The sequence below is a fragment of a genome, unplaced genomic scaffold, assembly GCF_019419815.1.
Source record: "Pyrus x bretschneideri cultivar Hongxiangsu unplaced genomic scaffold, Pyrus_bretschneideri_v1 Contig6, whole genome shotgun sequence".
In the NCBI taxonomy this organism is placed as follows: domain Eukaryota; kingdom Viridiplantae; phylum Streptophyta; class Magnoliopsida; order Rosales; family Rosaceae; genus Pyrus; species Pyrus x bretschneideri.
This window is the reverse complement of record NW_025999798.1, coordinates 3,778,894-3,785,967: the sequence shown is the minus strand read 5'-3', so window position 1 is coordinate 3,785,967 and position 7,074 is coordinate 3,778,894.

Sequence of the window (7,074 nt, the reverse complement as noted above, 5' to 3'; positions counted from 1 at the left end):
TTCGTTTTCTTTTATTTGAACAATCATGGTTAAATTCTTCAGAAAACTAATTATTGCGCATTTCCAGTTGACCTTGTCCGCGAACTTGGCAGGCAACTGTTGGAATGTGTAGCATGTGTGTGGTTGGACTTCTGTTGTTTCTTTTATTTCATTCAAGGTTTATAGCAGCAGTTGTAGTATTATTTAGGTTTTTACCTTTCTTTATTAAAAATTTACCGGTAGTTTCTGCTTTTTATTTTATTTTAGGAGAACTGGAAATATGTATAACCAGAACCGAAGCCAAAAAGACATGGAGACCTACAAGGAGGCAAAGAACCAAGGAAAGCAAACACAGAGCAGCGATGAGGGGTACAAAGGCTAGAGACTCTGAGCATCTTTTATTAGACTGGACAATGAAATTAAATTGCAACGCTATTAGTTCACGGGGACAATCAGTTGTATTCAATCGTAACCGTAACAAGAAAACAGGTCTTCCTTATTAGCTTAATTTTGAGAAAATTCACGGGGACAAGGTTGAGAGGGGTTCTCTTAGAGACGGTGAGGAGAAGGGGTTCACTTGTTTCTTCCATGTCGATATCTCTGTCCTTCATTCCATCATGAAATATCCAATCCAACTAGTAGAGAAGATTTTGCAAGTCCAACGTCTACCGTTGTTGTTCCCATGTATATTTCAGGAGGACTAACTTTTCGACCACCTCCAAATTGCAGGAACTAAACATGTTGTCCTTTGTCAGGGGCGGAGGGACCATAGGATCACTGTAGTCCTAGGTCCATCCTGCTTTTGTTTATTAAAAAAAATTAGTACTACTTCTTTTTTTATTATTTTTATCACGTTTCCATGACTTGTTCACGCAAACGAATCCAATTTTCTAGACAAAAGATCCGGTCATTTTTAAATATTTTAAGGATATTTATGTAATGTAGTCTAACCCTAAAACCTACCTATTCCAACTTCTAACACTTCTAATCCTTTTCCTAATACTAAAAATTAGTATTTTATTATTCTCCATGTTTCTAGCTGACTGCAGTCTGTCGGTCTGAGTTAGGGTTGATATCTGTGTATTGCTTTCCCATCAGTCTTCTATTTCCATAATCCTCAAAGGTATGAACTTCAAATCTCCAAAGTTGTCATTTTTTTTTTTTTTTTTGCAATTTGCTAATTCATATATGTTGTCATCTACAATTGTAAATTAATTTAACAAATAATATTTTTTTTTTTTGCAAATTAAAGAATTCTATTATTCCATCATTCCATAAAAGAAAAGCCATTGAGGTTTAGTTAATTGGTCAACAACCCAAAGTATGTATTTTACTCTCAATTCCTCTTACAATTTTTTGTTTATAAATTATGATTAAATTGATGTCTTACAATTTCGCTTAACTATTGCCTAATTTGTTTTAGTTTGTAAAATTAGCATATATGTTCATATTTCTTTTAATTTAAAGTTAGTCAATCTGTGTTTTTTACTCATCATACCGGTTGCAACCGCAAGTATAGAGCAAGTCTTTTCTACTATGAACATTGTTAAGAACACCTTATGCAATCGAATGAGTGATTTGAGTATGAACGATTGTTTGGTTGCTTATATTGAAAAAGATATTTTTAATAGTATAGCAGACAAGGCTATCATGCAACGGTTTCAAAATATGAAACTCATCGAGGACAATTATTTTAATTATTGGGAATATGTAATATTATCAATGCTATGTTATTTTGAATTTTGGTTACTTTTCATATATATACTATGATGTTTTGGTTAACAGTTTTGTAACTACTATCGATTTAATTTTTTAAAATATTTGTGAGAGGTCCCTTCTAACCCAAAATCCTGGCTCCGCCACTGTCCTTTGTAATCAATAGAGCTTCTATCAAACCTTTATGGGATGAACTCTTCTAAGGATTGGTTTGGTACTGTGGTGATTCTGAAAAAAGCCGGTATAAAAAAAGCTAGGAGCTGTTTTTGTGTTTGGTAAACATTCAGCTTCAGCTTTTTTTCACAGTTTTGGATGAAAAAAGCCAAAAACAAGAAGCTGCAAAACCCAGCTTTGAAAAACCAGCTTTTTTTCACATCTGTTTTACATAAAAGTTTACCAAATACTATAATACTGTTTTTTTTTTTTTTTTCAAAAGCACTTTTACAAAAAAGTTTACCAAACACTCTGTTGCTTTATTTTACAGCTGCTTATTCTCACAACACAACAGAATCAACTTTTTTTCAAAGCACAACAATACCAAACCAGCCCTAACTCCTTCCAAAACTCAGGGTCCGTGAGATTGCCCACTCATAACAAGAACTATGGTTTTGAGGTCAATGTCATAACCCTGGATTTTGCAATGGGACATGGTTTCCTTCGGAAGACCAATGGAGCTCGAGGATGCAGTCTTAGGGTTTCTTTTAATACCATCTTGAGGTATTGGAGCTGATTTGTATCAGTTTCTGTGACTTTTCTTTGTTTCCGATGCATTTTTTAACTTCTGCTTGTGCTTTCTTCATCAGTCTAGGGTTCTTAGCTAATCCTGCCAGCGCCCACACCGTTGTAATTGCGCCCGTATCTGTTCCACTTAAAAATAAATTCTGATTCACAATTGTAACATCATAATAAGAAAACTGAATTGAAAACAAAATAGAAAATTGATGCATGAAAAAATAATTAATAAATTTCGCAAACCATTTTTATCTTTGTGAACACAGCATACTCATGTAATTTACTTTGTCTTTTTATTATCCTTCGATTTAAATCTAACTTAAAGACATAAAAAAAAAGGTGAGTCTAGAAAATAAAAGTTGTGAAAATCACACACACGACAAATTTCTTTTTTCCGTTTTTTCGCAAAACTACACAAATTTTATTTTGCAGTTATAAAAGAACTTTTCTAAATAAGCACTACAAAAAAGTATATTTAAACTTGGTTCTGCATAAAAGAAACCTCTTTTTTAGTAATTAAAAAAATGGGATGATAGTGTTCACCGTTCAGCTCCCTAGATATTATTAGAATAAAAGAGAAATGCAAACGTGGGGACCTAAAGTCAGACCTTGTTGAGAAAAAAATAGAGCAAGTAATACGGTAGGGGAACAAAAAATCAACCCCATGTACAAAGAAACATATTGTAAAAAATCATCTTAAAAGATAGTTGATAGAAACAGAAAAATCATGAATATAAGTAAAAGCTGCACCTAAAAGATCGTCTGACCACAAATAATATGCAGCATGATTTGTACTGATGTTAACTAAAGCATTAACCACACAGTTGTTCTTGTGAAATATATGAGAAATAAAAATACGCATATGTTTAATATGCCATAGGCAATTGCTTCAATCAACTGAGATATTGCCTTATATGCCATAACTCTCAAATAAAGAACAAATTAATTAATTAATCGCATCCATATTGTCATCATGTCTCTCTCTTGTTTATATTGCCACGGATGGATGCAAATAATTTTCTATTTATATCTTCATTCCAATGAATCTTATTTTGACAAATTCATGATAATACTCATATTAATAGGTTGACGGATAAGCATCACACACGTTGCTAGACGCAAACAACTTTCTATTTATGTTTCCAGTCCACTAAATCACACAATCTGGTGCACATGATTTAGTTTTTTTTTCTTTTCAAAATCAATAGTTAGGGTTAATCCAAAGGTAAAAAAATTGACAAAAAATTATTATTATTATTATTTTAAATTATACTTGTTTGTAATGCTATGCTTTGCTTTATACTTAAAATTAAATTATCGGAGTTAGATAGAGAGTTTTGTTTTCAAAGAACAAACTTACTTGTAACATCCCACATCGCCCAGGGGACTGATCCTTAAATGTATATTCCCATCCTACCTAGCACGAGGCCTTTTGGGAGCTCACTGGCTTCGGGTTCCGTAGGAACTCCGAAGTTAAGCGAGAAGAGGGCTAGAGCAATCCCAGGATGGGTGACCCACTGGGAAGTTGCTCGTGAGTTCCCAAAAACAAAACCGTGAGGGAATGGTAAGCCCAAAGCGGACAATATCGTGCTACAGTGGTGGAGCGAGCCCGGGAAGTGATCCGCCCCGGGCCGGAATGTGACATTCGGGAAGTGATCCGCCCCTGGCCCGCTCCACCACCGTAGCACGATATTGTCCGCTTTGGGCTTACCATTCCCTCACGGTTTTGTTTTTGGGAACTCACGAGTAACTTCCCAGTGGGTCACCCATCCTGGGATTGCTCTAGCCCCCTTCTCGCTTAACTTCGGAGTTCCTACGGAACCCGAAGCCAGTGAGCTCCCAAAAAGCCTCGTGCTAGGTAGGGATGGTAATATACATTTAAGGATCACTTCCCTAGGCGATGTGGGATGTCATAATCCACCCCCCTTATGGGCCTGACGTCATCGTCGGCACATTTCCGGCCAGGGATAGGCTCTGATACCAATGTCACATCCCGACCCGGGACGGATCACTTCCCGGGCCCGCTTCCACTACCGTAGCACGATATTGTCTGCTTTGGGCTTACCATTCCCTCACGGTTTTGTCTATGGGAACTCCGAAGTTAAGCGAGAAGAGGGCTAGAGCACTCCCAGGATGGGTGACCCACTGGGAAGTTGCTCGTGAGTTCCCAAAAACAAAACCGTGAGGGAATGGTAAGCCCAAAGCGGACAATATCGTGCTACGGTAGTGGAAGCGGGCCCGGGAAGTGATCCGCCCCGGGTCGGGATGTGACATTGGTATCAGAGCCTATCCCTGGCCGGAAATGTGCCGACGAGGACGTCGGGACCCTAAGGGGGGTGGATTGTAACATCCCACATCGCCCAGGGGACTGATCCTTAAATGTATATTCCCATCCTACCTAGCACGAGGCCTTTTGGGAGCTCACTGGCTTCGGGTTCCGTAGGAACTCCGAAGTTAAGCGAGTAGGGGGCTAAAGCAATCCCATGATGGGTGACCCACTGGGAAGTTGCTCGTGAGTTCCCAAAAACAAAACCGTGAGGGAATGGTAAGCCCAAAGCGGACAATATCGTGCTACGGTGGTGGAGTGGGCCCGGGAAGTGATCCGTCCCGGGCGGGGATGTGACATTACTAGTATACACTTATAGGCATAAAAAATAAAAAATATATATTTATGAATAGTAATCGTCATTGCCCTTGTCCTTCCACTTCTCAAATAGATGAATTTTGACAAAGACAATTACTATGTAGAGTAAATAGTAAGGACAATTCACTACGTACCCTTGATTTTTCCTTGCCTTTTTAAAATGGATAGACTTGCTCTTATTTGGAGGTGGCGACATGGTACTGTAATTAGGGTGTTTGCTTATATTTGATAGGATAATACTTGGTATTTTTTAAACGAAACGTTCCTGCCAAGAACATGATCAACGATCATGATCCGGCCTTGCTTATCTTTTTCTTTAACTGTTTTCTAGATCACGCTAAGGTAGTCAAAGATATCAATTCCAGTGATGAAACTTGAAGCCATAGACTCCGACATTGGTGGGGTAGAAAAATTCACTTGAAGCCATAGACTCCGACATTGGTGGAGTAGAAAAATTCAATTGAAGCCATAGACTCCGACACTGGTGGAGCAGAAAAATTCACTTGAAGCCATAGACTCCGACATTGGTGGAGTCGGAGAAGAAAAATTCCAGTGATGAAACTTGAAGCGATAGACTCCGACATTGGTGGAGTAGAAAAATTCTAGGAAGATTATGCACGTCAGTTGGCGGAGTAGAAAAATTCTTGGAAGATTATGCACGTAAGTTCTCAAGTCAATATGGTGTCGTCGAATTCGTAAACAGGCTAAATAAAAATGCATATCACAGAAAATTCCAGAGACTTTTTAACCTTTTCGTGCTAATTAAGCTAGACCAAAAGTCATCAAGTCTAATTTTTATTCAAAACAAAGTCACTTTACCGCTTTTCTTCTTACATTTTATATTATTTTTTTATTTTATTTTTAACAACCGATATTATCTCAACTAAGGAGAAGAGGGGTGATCTTAGCCTCACAATGGGCTAGTAATAATGTGGTTTAAATTCGCCTTTGGCGAAAATCGAACATAAAACCAATCACTTACAAGTGAAGATAAATATCACTAAATCGTACTAAGTGACATTTTATAGCCTTTTCTTATCTAAACAAACATAAAATGGGGCGTGCATGATTATTAGTTGTTATGTATCTATATTATCTATTAATCAAATGTTCTTTGTAAAAAATGTCTAGATTGCAACGCATTAAGATGCCATGTCCAATAATAAATGTGTTCCCGGTGGGTCTAGCTATCGTAAGTGCTAGTGCAAGCAACGACGGATTTAGGATTTTAAACTCGAGAGGTCCCAATAATAAAGGTCAAAAAATTTATAGATAAAAATAAATTTAAAAGTTAAATTATAATACATTTCATTCATAAATCATAAGCATAACAGCATTACAAGCTATAAATCCTAATTTGCTTCCATGACAAGGTTTTATAGTCTGAAATGTTCCATGATAGTTTCACTACCAATACATGAAAAACATATCTCTCAATGTAAACAACTAAGTGTCGCTCAACAATCCTTTGTAGGCCTACAAGGTCCCATTTGCAAATATGCTATTCGGAACTCATCTTGAATATTAGGAAGATAGTCCTTCATTCAAATTTTGAACCAAATGATGGTGGTGTGGGAAATTTGAAACAAATTAAGTTATGATATTGGAGTAAAATCAAAATATGAGATTGGGTGGATTTTTAGAATTTTAGGGTTTTGGAAATTGGGAAATTGGGGATTGGATGAGTATGTGAAAATGGTCTTTTTGGGATGAGGAAGGTAATTTGAGAAAAAATTGTTTTTGAGTTTCAAAATTACTTGAAGTGTTTCATACAAGAAACATATAGCTGGTACTTCTTGCAAGAAACCGTTTAAGTAGCTTTTCAGGGTTAACTTGCATTTTTACCAAGGATTGATTTCAGAAAACATTTTCATTAAAAGCAATTTCAATCATTTAATATACTTCCCAAATGAGTCCTAAATTAAATAAGAGAGGTTAAAAAAATTTTATGTTTACTTTTTTGCCAATGATAAATAAATTATGAGCATTACAACCGCAACCTG